Raw genomic sequence first — 19,419 nt, forward strand, 5'->3', positions numbered from 1 at the left:
GCCGTTTGGGACCGTTTGGAACCGTTTTTGCAATCACATGTCGCGTTGTGGCTCATGCCGAAGATTCTATGTATAAGCTTATCTGATTATCCTTTGACGGACTTGTTCAAAATCCAAAGAGTGTCAGAAACACGAGTTTTTACAACAAAGACGCTTCCCAACGGCTCCATAGTAAGGTCCTTTAGTTTTTTGTATAATAGTTTCAAAAGACGTAATGCCTGACGAAAAAAGTATATTAAGGTAAAGTAAATGGCAGTGCACCCAGAGGCAGACCAAGGAAAGAATGGTTAGAATTTGTAAATGAGACCTTAATTCGAAGATATATAAGAAGCCATAGAAACACAATGAATTAGTGTAAGGCTCTGAAACTTCGATTACTAGATGCGAAGTTTTCGTCGGGTCACGGTCGGGTCGACCTTTGAGCTAATTGCGTGAATACAGAAAAAACTGGGATTTCCCTCAGAACCCGTTTTTGGTTCCATACGAGCTGCAACAAAAAAGAACCATACTTGCTGAAAAGCAACTCAAAACGATAAATAAGCTCTAAATGATACCTTAGTTGGTGTTCTAAATGATCCCAATTGTAATTGGGCCTATTCATATAAAGAACCTATTTTGCGCTTGGCCCACTTCGACATTTTTTTATTTAATAACATAATTTTTGCATTAAAGCGCACTTGTAATCGAAATCTGATGAACGCAACTCAATGAAGATAATTAAATTACAAAATATCATCGCAATTAAAATTGATAAACTGACTTGATAATTATCATTTGCAGGTTATGTAGCAAAGTTATCAACATAAAGGCATATTAATATGCAAGAAACTTTTTCTCTCAAGTCATCGGTCGATAACTCTAAATCAACCCCTAACTCGCACCAACCCTACTTTGCAAACGTTTGGTTTGTGCATTCGCCTCCATGTTCTTTTCTAGAGCGCTCTAAAGGATCCCTTTTGGCTCTCTACAGGTATCTATTGGAGCACAAGTTTGAAATGATACCAACTTTTATTTGAGCCGCAACTTTAGTGAACCCCCAGTTCTTTCTCTGAACCAATGGTCAGACCAAATAACGTAATGATAATGTTAGGTCATCTATTTTTCGCCGTTTAAAAAAAAAACCAGGGTTAGCTGAGGAATATATTTATTAATTTTTTGGTTTTATGCATTTTATGAATAGATGGGTTTGCAAATAGTTAATATCTTCACATTTTAAATTTATCTGTACCCTATTTTGAACCCTCCTCTGGCCTAAGATCGGCTGGACACTCGAATATACTTTGTTTGAAGTTTTGAAGATATACGTAACCTCATTGTGCTTTGGTACAAACATTTGGGAATTATAATGTCAGACGCAAAATTCCCTTGTATGCTACAAAAAATCGAACATTAAAGCGTGTAAAAACTGATAGAGTACTATCAAGTCTTGTATGCTTTAATGTTCGATATTTTTTTTATTCGTATTACAGTAAGGTGACTTGCAAGTTGAACTGGATAAAATGGCAACGATCGAAACAACTATTATAACCTAGAGTCAGACGGACTGTACTGTTATTGTCATCTTAAAACAATTAACTAGAGCCCATCCGACTATTGACCTGATATTTGAAGAGAGTTATAACAACAGTTGGACATAGTGAGGCTACTTGAATTGTATAATGCTTTACCGACAATATTCTCCGCCTATCCATCATTCCAGGCGCTAATCCTTTTCTATCACTTCACACTTTTCAATCCTTACTTTACTGTACAAGTCTATGCTCTTCCTATCTTCTATAATCCTTTTCTATTCTCCGTCTATCCATATTTTCCTTTTCTACCACTCTATACTTTTCAAAAGCTACGTTATTATTCAAGTTCATCATTTTCGCGTCCAGATCAATCCTTTTCTATCCTCCGCCTATCCAGGTTACATTATCAGTTTATTAACCTACAATCGCACCTATCCTTTTCAACCACTACCTTATTATCAAAGTTCCTCCTCCATGTATCCGTGTCAATCTATCCATATTCACGTATCCATGTCAATCTATCCATAGTCTTTTTCTATCTATTTTAATCCCTGTCATCTCAGTAAATCGGAATGTGTAATTTTTTGATCCGACATTACAACCAAAAATTATACAATGGAAGAGCATGTGACAACTGCGTAACTACTGTATCAAAGATTACAACTACGTTCATGTCTTTCTAAAGAGATTGAGGCAAACAAGATATTTCTTGTAGCTTTAGTTGATGAATGGACAAAAAAATCCGATTAAAAAAGTCGACCAGTTTCGAGAAAATGAGCGGAGAAGCTCTCGTCTCGGTTCTTGTTTTTCCTCAGCCCTGCTTTTTTCCTCTGTTAACTGGAACCAATTATTTTTTTGTGTTCCGAACACTGATGTGTTCTACAATTATTTCTTATTTTTATTCTTTAAATATTTTTTACCAACATTCCTTAAGTAGCTGAAGAGTCTGCTCTACTTTCAGCATTTCCTCATCAGCTAAAAGGTTTACGTACGATGACGTTTTTGTAGAACTTATCAGTTCTTCTTCGCGTGATGTAAACTATACTTATAGTTAATCTTTTAGACCGATATGTACTATCTTGATCTGTTATTGTGTCTGGAATCACTTACATTTACGTCATTGCAGGATCAAGTTGTAATGACTATCTAAAATACATACGACTCTCCTTTTAGCTTCTTTGCGTTTATTCGTCTTATCTTCGTATGTTTGCGAGCGTATATATGTGCAATGTGGCGAAGAATTTATCACTATCGACACGCGAGCGTAACGTGACTCTTGTGCCCAAGTCGGGTCGATTATGTGGCTATATGTGGTATGTAGATGAAATATTATATATGCACTATGTTCCCGTCTCCCGCGTTATATTATGTATTTTAATCCGCGTGTCTACGACCATTGATCTACAGACTGAATTCATCGTTTCCGGTTATGCAGAATTTATGAAGCAGAGGTGTTTTATATTCAGACAACCTATAGACGCATTCTATACATTTGGATTCGTTAAATGGCTTCTAGCTTAGAATTATGAATATTTTATTGGGCAATGTATTTCACTTGGAATAGATCATCACCATCGTCGGCATGGTGCGTCTTTTATAGCACAGTGCCTTTTTTCTATTTCACAACATGTTTTTGAATAATTAATTGTTTAAAAAATATAAAGTCGCCAATAGCTAAATAGTTTCTTGCAATTTATTCTATAGGCACAAGAGAATGGCTGTTAATTTTTCCAGATTTTAATAATATGAACAACATTGAAAAAAACCTCATAGACAGGGAAGACCCACCATGCCGACCACTTGTGTGAAACTAACCATGCCTATGAAGGGTTAAATCAATGAATAGCGAGGTAAGCAGTTTACTCAAATAAATTTTTAATTATGTGGAATAATAGTTTAACCCGTTTATTAATTTATTTGATGAAGAGGAGTATTTTATAATAAAGGAGAGTAATCTGTTGCTACTGGCCTGTTCGCCTGAGCATATTTCGTTACCACCAGCTTCATCGCAAATCAGCTAACAGTGTATCATTTTCTCATGTTTATATGAACATTTTCTGTAGGCGATAATCTTCACAACATCCTAATACAAAGGATTCTGATGCCTGAGGTTGACATCGCTGATGTCGACCAGCAGGAGAGTTAGTCGTCTTGAGGATTCGATTGGCAAAAGACGATACAGCTTCCTTGGAAGTTCAACTGCGGATACAGATGTGTGCTTTTTTATATACGGACTCTTTTCTATTGTGTAAAATATTCCTTAAGCATTGCATTCTAGATATTATAAATTTTATAAATAAGTTACTTGCTACAAATCAGAAGTGGGATACACTTTCGCTCACTTCGTGGGCAGTGCAATGTGACAAAGACAGTGCTGAGTGTAGAGTTTCCACTATAGTTATCAGGATTATCAATGAACGACCTACTCTTAAAAATACGAAGAAGTAGACCCCGAGTACATGGAGGCATGAAGGCAGTGGAGAAAATTGTGGATCATGAAACGATGGCTCAAGACAGATTATCATGTTCTCGGCAACCTTCCCCGAAGAAATTCAAAATCTTGCCGGATGATTTCTCGAGCCTGACTACGGTTTTATCACGGTGGGTATCATCGGAGGAGCCAATGAGGATGTGGAACAACACTTCCGTGGAGTTAATCGTAAACAGAACAAACCGCGGCTGGTTGAGATTCTTGACAAGGGAAATGAGAATGGCACCCCAGCTGGCACTTTATGGTTATTTGTCGGAGAATAATTATCCGACTAAGAACATTCATGGAGATAGATTGCAGAATCAACGAGAGGAGACTCTCTGAGATTTTAGATTTCAAAAAATGTAGTACGCCCGGTACACATAAAACAAATGCCTTAATTAATGCACCGGGTCTACTGATATAAAAAAAACTGCGATCTTTTCTCGGACTTGTCAATTACTTTAAAAAGTTTATTAAAGGCTTTTCTAAAATCATTGCCCCTTTGACTGAATTATTGCGAAAAGAAGGTCAATGAAAATAGGGCCCTGAACAGGCAAATACGGTTGGAGAACTTAAACGCTTTTTCACAAACAGACTGATAGTAGCTCTTTAGATCCTGCGCTTGAGACCGAACTAAACGTAGACGCAAGCGCGCTTGGCCTAGGAGCTATGCTATTGCAGAAAAAGAACGCCATAGCTGTGACACTTAAGGAATTCTGCGTATATCTTATCGGAATCAAGTTTTCTGTAGTTACTGATTGCTGTACCATACGCGTAACGGCTGTAAAAAGATACATTAATCATAGGTTAGGTAGATGGTGGGAATGCATGCAAAACTTTGTTTTTTATATAGTTTATCGACCTGGGTCCCAAGGAGCGGGCACATGAAGATTATATTAGTCGAATTCCAGTCGAATGCATGCTTGTTGATGTTACGGACTGCGAATCTATTAAAGTCGCACAAATGCAAGATCCGGTTCTAGAGGTCATATGTAAAATCCTAGAGACTGGGGAAGTTCAACCAGATATGAAGCAATATTTTGATAGGTATGACTTGAGAGGTTGGGTGGTTTTCCGTAGAACAGATACAGGAAACAAATGGGTGGTACCTCGAGCGTCACGATTTATCATCGTAAAGATGTATCATGATAATAAAAACACTTTGCGGCTGAAAAGGCACTTGAGAAAATCAATGAAAATTGCTGGTTCAAGGGTATGAGAAAATTTTTTGCCAAATACGTTAATTCTTGTTTAAACTGCCTGTACTCTAAATCCACGTCGGGGCTTAAACCGGCCTGATGCATCCTAGAGAGAAAATCCCAATCCCCTTTCACACTGTACACTTAGATCATGTGGGTTCCTTTATACGAAGCAAACGACATAATACCCACATATTGGCTTTAATTGGTGGGTTTCGAAATTCTGTTTCATCGCGTCGGTGAAAGACACCAAAACTAAATGGGTCATCAAAACACTGCTGCAGGTGTTTGGAATCTTTGGAGTATGCACTCGAATCATCAGCGACAGAGGCACCAGCTTTACAACACATAGTTTCATTAAGTTCTGCCAAGAATATGGAATAAAACATATTTTTAATGCAGTAGCAACCCCAAGAGCGAATGGGCAGGTTGAACAACTGAATTATACCATTCTTAATTCGCTAGCAAGTAGTGCTGGTGCACCAAAAGAAGGCTGGGACGTTTAGGTGAAGAAGGTGCTGAGTCGCATAAATTTCACCACGAATAGGACCACCCAAAAGAGTCCCGCTCAACTTTTGTACCGGCACCAGATTCGAAGCTCAGCAGATAATGCTTTGCTCTGAGAAATTCAAGAGACGTTGGACCAGATTGTCTTGAAGGTGATGCGGAAGGAGACAAGACGAGTTAACCGGCACGACAGAAGTCTCGCTTTGACAGTAAGAGGTTCAAACCATCGCAATACTCCGTTGGGTACATTGTTCTGGTGGTATCCCGACTAGCAGCCACTAGTCAAAGTAGGAAGCTGACAGCAAAGTTAAAGGGCCCATTCAAGGTGACTGCTATCCTACCTAATAATCGCTATGAAATTTCAGGCTTGAATGAGCTCAAGAGAGGTCGAACTGAAAGGACTGTGGTGGAGATAGACAGCATGCGCAAATGGATCACCTTCAATGCGCGAGAATAAAACCAGGTAAAATAATCCTTGAAAATATTTGTTGTTGCTAATTTACAGGTTAAAGCTGTGCCAGCCTATCTGAATGAATTACAGGTACGTGCGGACGTTTTGGAGTTCACAAAGTACTTGAACAGTTGTAACTTAAGGGAATGGTAGTCTGCCGGCGTTCATTTCAAACTCGAAGGAGCAGCCTAGGCCAACTGGACCTGTTCTCAGACCAGCTGAGGTTATGAGATAAACAGAACGAGTCAAAAATGCATTAGCACGGCCTTTGGTCAAGGTCTTGTGGATATAGGTTTGTTGGCAAATTTCAGGACCATATGCAGGGCCGAGTTGATTTAGCTTTTACGAGCCTACTTGTCATAGGCACGTTAAGAAAAGCTTTATCCGCAAAGGCTGGACCAAGAGCCAAGTCTGTTTAGTTCTTGCATGTCCATTGGTCACCAGGTGGAGGGGAACTCTGCTGGCAAAGGCTGGACCAGTGTCAAGTCAGTTCAGCGCTGACAAATCTACTGGCCATAGATATGTGGAGAGGAGCTTCGCTGGTGAAGACTAGACCCAAAGTAGTCAAAGTCAGATCCCTTTCAGGCCGAGATGTCTCAGTCGCTCACTCGGTTCTGGTAGTTTCTGGCGAGGCTGGCAACATTTTTTTTGTTTCTTTAGAAAGCATGGAAAGGGTCAAAAGCCAAGATATGCCATGGTATTCTGATAAGAGACTTGAACAATTTTCCACGCAATTGACAGGAGCCTTTCCATTTTTTGCAGGTACATAGTCAGAGTTTCACAGATGAAACGAGCCGTGGGCAAATCGATGGTCAGAATGAACGATCAAAGAGGAGTATTTTATAATAAAGGAGATTAATCTGTTGCTTCCCGCCTGTTTGCCTGAGATTATTTCGTTACCGCCAGCTTTACAGCGAATAAGCTAACAGTGTAGCCATTCCTAATGTTTATATAAACATTTACCTGGAGGCGATAATCTTCACACCATCCTTAATATAAAGGATTCTGATGCGTGAGTTCAACATCACCGATGTCGACCAGTAGGGGAGCTAGTCTTGATAAATAGTCTTGAGGACACGATTGGCAAAAGACGATACAGCTTCTTTGAAACTTCACCTGCGGATACAGTTGTGTGTTTTTAAATACGGGCTATTTTATATTGTGCAGAATATTCCTTAAAGACCGTACTCTAGATATTATATATTTTATAAATAAATTTCTGGCTACATTGATAATAAGTGCAGATGAAATTCCTGACCTGTTTTGAAGAATACTTTTTAAAAGTAAGGTGGAATGTTAAGAGATTAAAAGGGGTAATTTTTTGTGATGTGATAACCTTCAACTTTTTTTACGTAATCAAAACCTGCCTGGTGAATTTGATTGGGTCAAAGTCGGAAGCCTTCGTGGTTCTCAGAGTCTTTATACGAGGCGAAGATTCAAGGTGGTTTTATTGTATGGTACCTTCCTTGCTTGAACTGAACATGCAGGCAGTAAATATAGTAGTTCGTGGCCGCAAAAGAAGAGGATGACCTTGAATTTCTTCGTCTTCTCTTGATATATAATAGGACTCAAACCTGTACTGATCTTTTAAAAGGGTTGGGCGATCTGGGCATTCAGTGCAATTACACCTTATTCCGATTATCCCTTTAAACATATTTTTTTCAGGAAAATTGATATTTGGTAAAAAGTTCTACCCATTCTTTTCGACAATTTTTATCACTCCTGCAAACTCTGTTCTCGGCTTTGTTACAGCTGCATGTCCATTGATGACGTTGCCTTTCCAGCTGCAAATAAAATTACTGCTACACTGAGAAAACTTAATGTTACAGAGTATAACATAAGTTCAGAGTACCGAAATTATATATATTTTTTCTTCTGCCCGCTGCTCAGGCACATTATCATCCCCCGCGGTTCGCTCCAATAGCAAGTTTAAGCGCGCAACTGTTTTCTCTCGCGCTACGTTCTCGGTCCTTGTATGTTCTCCACATTTATGCACAGATTTTTTTTTTAATTGAAGGTTAAAGCATCGACAACTTTCATTTGGCGATTGTAAATTCTCATTTGTTAAAGCTCCTTCGGCTTTAACGAACACATTCTCATCACGTACCTCGTGCTTTTTTAAATAATTACTTTATTATTTATTTATTTTGCATTAAAATTTACTCTCAGCTATTCTGAAAAATGTATCATTTCAATAAATTTATATTATTACAGTTCTTAATATGCATTGGTATTGAAAGAAAAGTATTTTCCTTGTCCTCTTTTTATAATTGAAAAAGGGCACGTCCTATAAGAAAAAATAAAGTTTTATTATAAAACATTTTATTGCAACGTGTCTCGTTTTTTCATCAATTTAATTTGTTTATTTTTAATATTATTTTTTATAATTTTAAACAAAAACACGCATCCTAGAGTAAAGTAATCCTGAATAAATATGTAAATATAATTGAGGCGAAAAATTATGTTAAATAAAATGTTATTGAAGCCTGTGCTTTTTAATATTTCATTCGTTGCGATATTTAACGAGAAACGTACTAAAAGAGAAAAAGTCTCGTTCAATTGTCAAAATTATCGTCTCGGTTCGTCTCGTTTCCACGAAAGTATTAGTTCAAGCGAGCGGTGTTGCGTACATTTGGCGCTTGCCAAGTAACTTGTGTTTTTTTTATTCTAATTATTATCAATGAAAGTAAATGTGGTTTTCTTTTGTATTTTTCTTCCAATATTTGACATCCAAAACCTCGAAATTCAAAATAAGTAGATGTCGAGACGACCGACACGATGAAAACAAAAGATTCACCGAGTAAGACATATCAAAAAACCTTTTGGGAGCCGAGTGAAGTCGAGCGAGGTAACCAATTTTCTCGCCTCGAATGCAACATTGTAGTATTTTTTACTCAAAAGTTAGTGTTATTTTTTTATTTTTGGTATATCTTTATAACAAAAGTTTATAACAAATTTTGTAGATATTTTTTGGTTCAAGAAGTTTTTTCTTCTCCTTTTTCTTTTGGTCTCCCGATTTGTTTCTCTAAAAATGTAATTTTTTTATTTTTTAACTTATTTTTTTACGAATACAAAAAATCGACTCGTCCTATCTAAAAATTATTATAAAAAATGTGTCCATATGTGTCGAGGTTCGGTTAGAAAAAGTCGAATAGTGACTATGAAAATGCAGACTAATATCTTTGATTAGAATAAATCGTACGAATTTTAGACTCTTACATAAAAAATTACAGTATTTCTAAGTCGCTGTATATTAGACTCAAAAAAAATTACAGTATTTCTAAGTCGCTGTATTAAATTTTTTAATGGATTCGAATAACGAAAATTAGTATAGTGCTTTGAAAGAAATGAAACAGAATGTTGAACATTTCGTTACGAACGCTTTGCAATCTTTCTAAACCGCTATACGAAAAATGGGGGTCACGTGATGTTGTGTCTCACGCTGGCGCATGACAAAAAGGAAGTCGGAGAGAAGTGTACGACGAACCCACACTATTCCATGCACTTCATGCACTTCTTAATATATATACGTGGGTGTGTGTGTGTGTGTTTGTGTACGCCGGATTGTCGCTCGCTGGCTACAGTGGGTTTATTTACGAAGATTAAACTAATACCTATACGCATATATAAACCTATCTTATATCTACAAATCGCACGCATTACGCTGAAACTTACGATTCTTTCGGTCCTTACATACTAAACGAGAGAAACGTATCACTACTTGCAAGAAACTTATAGTGCTAGGTCTAAAATTTCAGGTGCTCCAGGCTTAATTAACTATTTATCACACATCCGCGCACACACACACACACACACACACACACACTGAAAATATATTTAAAGATTTCGGAATCTTTCAATTGCTGTGAAATTGTTGAATGAAAAAGTACAATTTCTAATTTGCCATTTTTTTAAGCATAACAAAATTAATTTGTTTGAAAACCCACACACGAGAGAAAAAAGAAATTAAAAGACGAAAGTTGTGATGAGAATTTTCCCACGCAGCAGGAGGATTTTATTTTTTTATTCTTTATTATTTTGTTTTTCACGATTAAAATAAAAACTACGCACCCTTTTCCAATGTGCTTTTTTTTATTGTTTATTCAAAATGGCTGGCTAAAGAACTTGACCTTTAGTTTAAGACACTCAAAAATATCAGAAACTCAGAATAATTTAAAAAATATATTCTGATGTATTAAGCGACAGTTCTGGAGTTTCAGGTTTTTTTTTATTTTATAAATTGTAAAAGTAATTATTAGCTCATTTGAGAAAGAATCACGGTAATTTATACCAATAATCGGTATATTCTTTATATATTTAATATGTTGAAAGTTATCAATACAAATATTAAAAAATATTATACTTAGAATTATCTCAGGCCTTCTACTCAAAATCTGTAAAAAAATTCCCTGGCAATTCAAGGATGTTGCCAGGTATCTATAGATTTTACTAAGGTATAATTTTCCTGAATAATGAGCCACTCAAGTACTAAATATCACATTCTTTAAAGCAATTCTGACCCTACATTCCTTAAAAAGTATTACAGAATACTTAAAAAAAACTTCCGTTATTCATTTGTGAAGGGTTAAATGGTAGTTAACTATGTTTATTAAAAGTGGTTAAAAAATAGGAATAAATGAAGCGTGGTCCAAAAAAAGCTTTTTCTAAAATATCTGCCCTACAAATTTTTCCTTTTGGTGTCAAAATGTCTCCTGAATATTTTCATTATTTATAAAAAAAATATATTTAGAGATCTCTCAAGTCAATTTTTGCATAAAATTGCTTTTTTAATTTCAACTATTAATTTATAATTTTACTTCAGTACATATGCATTTTATCCTTTTTCTATTCTAATGTAAAAAAAAAACATTAACAGCGGAAACTAAAATAACATAAGCAATTTTTTGCAAATCATGGGCTTAAGAGATACCTAAATTTTTTTAATCCTATATACAGTGGACATTTTATACGAAAAGGAACAATTTTTAGGGATCGAGCCATTTTAGAAGAAAAAAATAAGGATATTTTCTAGACCACTATAATATGAATGGAACAATTACGCGAGTTAATTATGAATAATCTTTTTCTTAGTCCTTATAAATATATAACTGTGTAGGAACAATAAAATTTTTATATATAAAATCAAATAATGTTACTTAATGTATGAAAGTAACTTTATAGAAGGACAACAAATTCCCTAATGGTACAAGCTTTTAGGACAGATATAATTACCACTAAAAAAATCCAAATCTTAACAAAAAATGCCTTTAATATATTGAACTATAACCTACTTGAGCCTACGAGATAAATGAGCTTCTTGATTTTTTGTTATAAATTTCTTTTTACTTTTTTAATAGTTGCTTAAAATTCAGAGCATATTTAACATATTCATATTTTCAGTAAAATATATTCAGGAAGAAATTCTTTTTGAACCTCCTGAAAAATGTGCAATTATATCAGACAACAATTTAGAACATTTATCTTCAAAGTTAAGATGAAAAAATAATTATTTATTATTCAAAGTAATTAAAATAAAATAATAAATATGGCAACGTGAACCTCCATATTCTTAATTTTCTACGTAATTTTAAGTTTTCAATATTTTACTTACTCTTAAAGCAGATGTAGTACTATCATTTACTGAATTTTATCTTCCCAATAATCTATATCTGAAGCTTTGTTAACTTATCATTTGTAGGGTAGCCGCTGGACGGAAACCCGGGAAATGACCGGGAATTTTTTTAAACCGGAAAAAGCCGAGAAATGAGTATGATAGCGAATTTATTTATTTACAAGGAATTTCACAAATTTTTAGAAGAAAAATCTATCAAATCACTTGGAATATCACAAATATCATATCACATAATATATTTCAATTAAAAATAAATTCGATTTCAACTTTCTTTTTTAATGTTAAGTTTAGTTGTTAACTGTTTTCATTCCTACATCATTTACTTCACAACGCTAATTCAAAAATCTTTTACTTGATAATTTTTCGATTTTATGTCGTCATTTTTAAACGTAAATTTTTAATTGAAAGGATTTAAAAATAAAACAATATAAATTAATTAATGGTTTTCAAAACTAAACTATATTTCGAGTTTAAAAAATTTTACCAAAATTATATTACAATATAATTCTAAATCTGTTTTAAATTACACAGTTTACAGATTTTGATGTTAAAAATTCAACTTTTTCTATACGAAAACTCCAATAATTAAGCAAATTGAAATGTGCTGATACAAACTCTATAAAATAATTTTAATATAAAAAATAACTTAAAATTAATACATTCATTAATTAAAAGATTTTATTTTATTTTAAATCCTTTTTAAATATTGTTTCAGTCGATAATATTATATTTTTAACTCATTCAGTTCGAAAATTTTTAATGAAAAAAATATCTAAATGAGCAATTATACATCAAATATTCAAAAGTAAACAATTTGAAACTGAATCGTTTGAAATAGAAAGCCTTGAATGGTAAAAATTACAGAGTAAGACATGTAAACTTTTAACTTCACAATTGTTATTGCAACGTTAAGTAACAATTGAAAATTATTAATTTGAAAGGGCGAAAATTGAGAAAAATCAAATTAATTTTGGTATTTAATTTCTTTGAAATTGCGAGAGGAACTTTTTTAGGTTCACATTTTTATTGTGTAGAAAAATGTGAAGTATTGTATTTTTAACATTTTTATCAACCTTGAAATGATCAACTTCTCATTTTTGTTAAATTGGCAGTACATTTTATATTTGTAAAGTTGTTATTGAGTTGAAAAATATACAGTTTTTTTTTTTTAATTTGAAGAGGCCATTTTTTTATTTTAAAGATTTTTATTGTGTTTGCAGTAAGAATTGTTTATTTTCGTTGTTTTTTGTCGGAATTAAAGGAGGATAATTTAAAAATATAGAAAATTCTAATTTTTGTTAAATTGGTAGTACATTTTATATTTGTCAAATTTTTATTAAGTTGAAAGTGATACAGTTTTTTCTTTAATTGGAAGAGGCCATTTTTTAATTTTTTAAATTTCTATTGTGTTTGAAGAAAGAATTTTTCATTTTCGTTTTTTTTTTTTTTAATTAGAAGAAGATAATTAAAAAATATAAATTATTATTGAGTCGGAGGAGAGGAAGTGTTTATTTTCGATTTTTTCTGAATTTAAAAGAGGGATTTTTATATTGTTATGGTTGTTATAGAACTGGAAAGAAGGAAATTCGTTTTTTAAAGTTTTTTTTTTTAAATAGTAAGATGCACTCATTTTTGAATATAGTTAGATGATATCTTTGCTGGTTTTTGGAAAATATCATTTTTTAATTGACCCAACTATCATAACAGTGAACACTAAATGGATTTATCAATAACACTATGTGAATCAGTCTTAACTTATATATTTTAGTTGATCTAAATGCATTGCAATCTATATTTTCCAATGAAACTTGTTTTATAATGTTTTAATTGAGTTGGGAGATGGACATGTTTCATTTCTTCGCACTTAATGGAAAAGTGTTAAAAGCTTCTATTATATGTGTTACGAACATTTTTTTACTACAAACGCACGCATGATTGAAGAGATTTGGCGGGGAATCCTAAGTCATGAGCCCAGTACAGTCGGTCAGATGGTGTGATCGTCGCGAGTTCGACTATAGACGGAATAGCTCGAAAACCTTCGGGCGTTTTTAGTATAGTCTTTTAGAATTCTCGCAAATCCCTGTTGCAGATATCACTTAGTGGTACTCATTTCAATACACATCCTTACTCAAGAATACTAAAATTTCTTACATTTCTTACAACTTATGTTACTTAAAATTCTGACTTTTGACTAAAAGTTTTACAAAACTTGTTATTGACCATTATCACTTGTTCACGCTCACCATTTTCATGCAGTAAATAAGACTTTTTCTAAACGTGAATAATAATTTTTGCTCATTCAAGTTTATAATAATACATAAAGAAATATCATCATCTCTTATCATAGTAGGAATCTTTATAGCAGTACCCCGATTATCCCTAAATTCTTACATTTTATATTAATTATACATATAGAATGAATCAAATATTGATATAAAAAGTCTCTCCGTGTAGCTCTTTTTGGATGGGCAACTTTTGTTCACTCATTTTTTTCATCGCTTGTGTCGTTTGTCCAAAAATGTATTTATTTTGTAATTTTGAGTGTTTTTTTTAGGAATAAAACGAAGTACGTATCCTATAAAAAATTATTAAAAACAAATTCATATCTCTTTTACGTGTGAACAACTTTTACCTTATTATTTTTTTCCTTATCTTCGACAAAAACGGGGGGAGGGGACAAATTTTACTCAAATCTAATACCTTCTCTGATGAGAATGTAAAAAGGCATTTCAAAACTCCAGTAAAGTTTTTGTTCTTATTGCGTTTCTGATCCAGTGATACCTATGGAAATCCTGCTACATTATTAGTAGCGTCTACAGATGGAAACGAGGATGGACACTCAGCTGTATTTATATTGTAGTAAATATAAGCTGGAAAATAAATTGTGTGCAGCTCGCGATGCAGCTTTTTTCCATTTGTAATTTGTATTACAGCATTTTAAAGAATCTACAGATTTAAAGATTTTGATGTAAAAGATTCCTATTCAAAGAAGAGATTACAGCTGCTATTTCACGGACATAAGATCCTGGTTTTGATATAGGTGCCCTGCTAGTTGTCTTCTAATATGCACGTGTTGGCAGCTGTTCTTTCAAGCATCCGACTTTTCTTCACGACACGTGCGAGAAACTTCATTAATGAGAGGTTTAGGCCACTCGGATAAGCATCTACAAAAGACCCAGTCGTTTAAATATGGTGTGTCTTTCGACAGATGCTTATATTATCGAATTTTGAATTAGAGTTAAATCCAAAGCAAAGGAAATTTATTTTTAAAGCACAACCACTAAGATAAATGGATTATAGACCGGGTAATAAAAAATATGTTACCAGATATAATCTTCGAGTACTATATCTATGTTACCATATGGGACTGCGTTATGCGAGCTTATATTAGATAATTCAAAAAACATATAATAACTTATGAAAATGTATTCATAAATGCATTATTTATCAATAAAACATTTTGGTTAGATAAATCCATAAATAAATGTGAAACAATTTCTAATTTTGTAAACACAATAAGTACGAACGTGGCTATCACATTATTACGGAAACGAAAGTAAAGAATGTTAAGTCTCTATAATTCTACTAGTGACAGTGACGTGCAATGAAAATAAATATAAACTTAATTATTTTCTAAATCCAAATGAGTTGTGATTTAGCACTAATAAGCACTTCATCACTTATTTATAGTTTTTACAATGCAAGTAGATGAAAAATATGACACCATATGACACGCGTCACGACGTACAATCTCAAACTCAACGGACGCCTGCATGTTTTAAAATGAGAGATTTTACAGTTTAATTTCGGAAGATTATAAGAATATAACATCTACAGATATCATTTGGTAACATCTTCATATAAATTGATTGATTTCCTGTTTTTAAATATTGAATAAATGTGACTGTCCCAATAATCATATATTTGGACTTTGCATGTCCAAACGTGTAAAACGTGCTAAGAAATATGTAAAGTATTTTTAATATTAAGTAATATGCACAGTTAAATAATAGAGGTAAATTAAAAAAGTCAACAAATTAATTAATGTGCTACCAGACACGTATTACGTTTTTCATTTCGTATCTCGAAACGTGATCATAATGTGCATTCATCCATTCACAGGCAGCGCATGAAAAAAAATCATGCACGGCATAAGCAAGTGTCAGATGAATCAAAAAATTACGTTTTAGGCTAGGTTTTAGCATATATCCTTCGGAATTTTGTGTAAAATTTTCAATATATCCGTTATTTAGCCCATACTACTGGTTCTTTCTGCACAACAGGAAAAACATGCTTGATTAATTGAATCAGTCAAATTTTTTCGAATTTAAATTTAGAGTATGCAATTTGAGAACTTTGGGACAATGAAGAATCATAGATGAAGATAATTCCTACTGCGTGGATTTCTTGGCCAGCTTTACAATTTACTTTGTTTTTCTTTCAATCCCAAATTTTAAATTGTCATTAAGCTTTAATCGTAGGTTTTTATCACAGGAATAAAACACTTCACCATTTACAATTTCCATATGTAAGAATCTCTTTCTTGGAAATTATAGTTTGCAATTTCAGAGTCGTTATATGAACATCGTCATCGTGTCGTATATGAGACTTACTGAGCCTTCAAGGCCAATCTCATACAACTCGTCAGCAAGATGTGAATGACCCCCTGATTACAATACTGCCATAAAAAATTGGATTGGCTCACCATCTGAGTTAATTTTAATCGAATGTGAGTACAACAGTCCGACAAATGACCCTGAGCTATCCTAATGTTAAACTAGGCTAAATTGGATCGTTAAATTCTATTCTCAAGAGTCCTTCGGTGATGTGGCCTGAGCTTATTTTCTAAGTTCGACTAAGTTGTGCGAATGTTAGTCATCGCCAGTAACCCACATTTATGATAGGCCGTTTATAACGCTTTCCTGAGTAGAGGCGCCCATCTGTTAGGGCACCTGACTTGATTCACCTGCCACAGGTATGGACTGACTGGCGTCAGGTGTTCCTTCTAGTAGCATAACGGCGAACCTGCCAGCCATACCTCGAAACAAAGAAAAGTGAAATTTAACGTCTCTCCGTTTGCGCAAGGGGCTTTGTGTAAAAGGGCTCTAAATTCGGTTGAACGAAATAAATAAAAGATGTATGTCCCTTAATCGAATTCGATTAGGGGACCGCCATATAAAAGCGAGCATAAAGGTAAAACAATTCCGTTAATGAGAAAGGGTGGGTTTCGTGGCTAATGTCATGTGAGACTTTTGTCGCAGGTTATATGTGTCGATGACCGTCGTATATGTACATTCAGGAGAATAAAGATACATATTGACAGATGAAATATTTCTTCAAGTAAATAAATAATTAGATATTGGAAACAATTGTGGCTTCTACGATCTTTATGAACTTGCTGCATAGAACAGCACAAAGGTATGGAGAAAAATGCATGTTTAAATGTAGATGTTCAAAGGGTAAGATTGTAGCATCTAACATGCAGATATTCATGCGAAACATTTGCTATATTTTTGAGATGTAAGGCGTAAAAATATTTTTATTTTGAATTGAAACACATTCAGATGTTAAAACCGTCCGAGCGCATGCGCATCGCGCATTTGGATTTCACGACTATATTTGACAGCTATATATTTTCAATATTAAAATTATGGAATATTACAATTTTGGAATACTTACAAGTAATAAAAATTAGATATCCTTAAATAAAATTGTATAACGACTTTTTACTGTTAAAAGAAGGGAAACATGATCTTAAGTTTCAGGTTTAATGACTTAACATATTTGACGAAATGTTTATAAATTTGTAATAGAATTTGAGTTTCAGTAACTTAAAATAGATAGAATGTTGAATTCAGATTACAGATCATTCGTTCGCCGATTACTTATCCCCGTTTTTATTTTGAATTCAAAATATTGAACATAACCTCAACTGGACTGAGTGTATCATCTGATCGACATTTCATGCTCTTTATCTCTTTTTCGTTCGTGTACAAACATTAAAGTATGATTGTAAATTCACAAATAAGTTATCAATTAATTCCTTAAAGGACCATAAATAAGTAAATTCCTCAAATATTTACAGGCGTTATTTGACATAAACATACATGTTATATCTCAGATATTTCACTTGAACATTTTGGATGTTAGCACAGTAAACCCCAGAAATAAATTTCATCTTTCAAAAAGATAAAAACGTTGCATCACTTTTATCTGACGAAAGATAAAATTTATCTGAAAAAAGACAAAATTTATCTGAAAAAAGATAAAGTTTATCTGACGTAAATATTGTTTTGACATAGGTTATATGTCAGACGGCTGCGTATATTTTCACAGAAAAAATGTCCTTCATAAATTTAAAAATCCTCGCGGTATTCAATTTTAAATATTCTCACTTTATTTCACTAATTTTGAACCCAAAAATCACTCACCTATAGACTTACTGAATACACAGTCTGCACTTTGGTTAGTTTATACCAAATAGTGTTTGTTTACAATTTTTAAAGTCTACATATAACCTATGTCAACAAAATATTTACGTCAAATAAACTTGATATTTTTTAAGATAAATTTTATCTTTCGTCAGATAAACGTGATGCAACGTTTTTATCTTTTTGAAAGATAAAATTTATTCCTGGGATTTACTGTGAGGAAGTAACATCTCACTTTTTAAGATCTACAGGTGTTAACTATGAACATGTAGATTGTTGTCCTATAGTTAAACATAATATTTTTTAACCTTGAAAATCTAGATGTTACGTTTGAGCATCCATTTTTGTCCGTGCACTCTCTATAGATAGTTTTTTCATCGTATAATTTTATTCCACAAGTTATCGCGGTGCTTTTCCCACGCGAATACTGACGAATAGCACGTTTACATGTCAGTTCAGTTTTTTAAGACAAGTATGCGTTCGCCATTTCATGAGAAATGACATGAGATATAGGCGCATGAAATCATGAATTATGTAGGAAATGATGATACACAGAATCCAGATTACAGTAACAAAATGTGGACCAATGATATACTTCAAATTTTTCGTAGAATGATATGTCGCTATAAAATTGAAATTCAGTTACTAAAGCCGCACACAACATATGTTATCATATAAACGTTTTTGTATCTTTGTCTGTCTGCGTCTCAAAACTGAGTCGAGACATAGGCCTTCGTCTTACTTTGATGGCCACGACAGGTAAAACGGCGTTTACTTGTCTTAAGTCGAGCCTTGTCTTGGCTAAGACGACGATACTTGACTCAAGACGAGTCTTATCTTGGCTGAGATTATCGAACCTTTTTTGGCTCATAAATGAGATTAAAATTGATGAATGAAAAATTTCTAATTATGAAATTAGTTACTTTTAATTTAAAAAATCCGAATCGGTGGGTCTGAATGAGTATAACCCTTAAAAATTTTCTTCAAAAAAATAAAAATTGTAACTTTCTAGGAGGATCTCCTAAGCCGTTAGAGACACGTAAAAACAAAAAACATTTTCGGTATCATCATCAAACAAGTATAATACAAATAACAATCCGTAAACAAGTTGATTTAATATACAGGGTGGGCCATTTTAATCTATTTACCAAAAAATCTCAGAATAGTGATATTGTACAAAAAAATTGTTCAGACAAAAGTTGTTCAGGATGAAGG

The 19,419-nt window shown here is 33.5% G+C and overlaps 1 protein-coding gene and 1 long non-coding RNA gene across 4 annotated transcripts in view; both read left to right on the forward strand.

The window, feature by feature from the left end:
• LOC117168218 (serine-rich adhesin for platelets-like) overlaps window positions 1-19,419 on the forward strand; it is a 160,783-nt gene that overhangs the window by 76,198 nt on the left and 65,166 nt on the right. The gene's annotated exons all lie outside the window — the stretch shown is intronic.
• LOC117168221 lies at window positions 2,801-7,354 on the forward strand. 2 transcript variants are annotated; one of them, XR_004466472.1, is made up of 3 exons: window positions 2,801-3,096; window positions 3,216-5,977; window positions 6,056-7,354. It is a non-coding gene; the product is annotated as an uncharacterized LOC117168221 (long non-coding RNA). The 2 variants fall into 2 exon arrangements; XR_004466471.1 differs by having other exon boundaries at window positions 3,216-3,361; window positions 3,575-7,354.

This window comes from Belonocnema kinseyi, chromosome 2 (assembly GCF_010883055.1).
Source record: "Belonocnema kinseyi isolate 2016_QV_RU_SX_M_011 chromosome 2, B_treatae_v1, whole genome shotgun sequence".
NCBI classification, from domain to species: Eukaryota; Metazoa; Arthropoda; class Insecta; order Hymenoptera; family Cynipidae; genus Belonocnema; species Belonocnema kinseyi.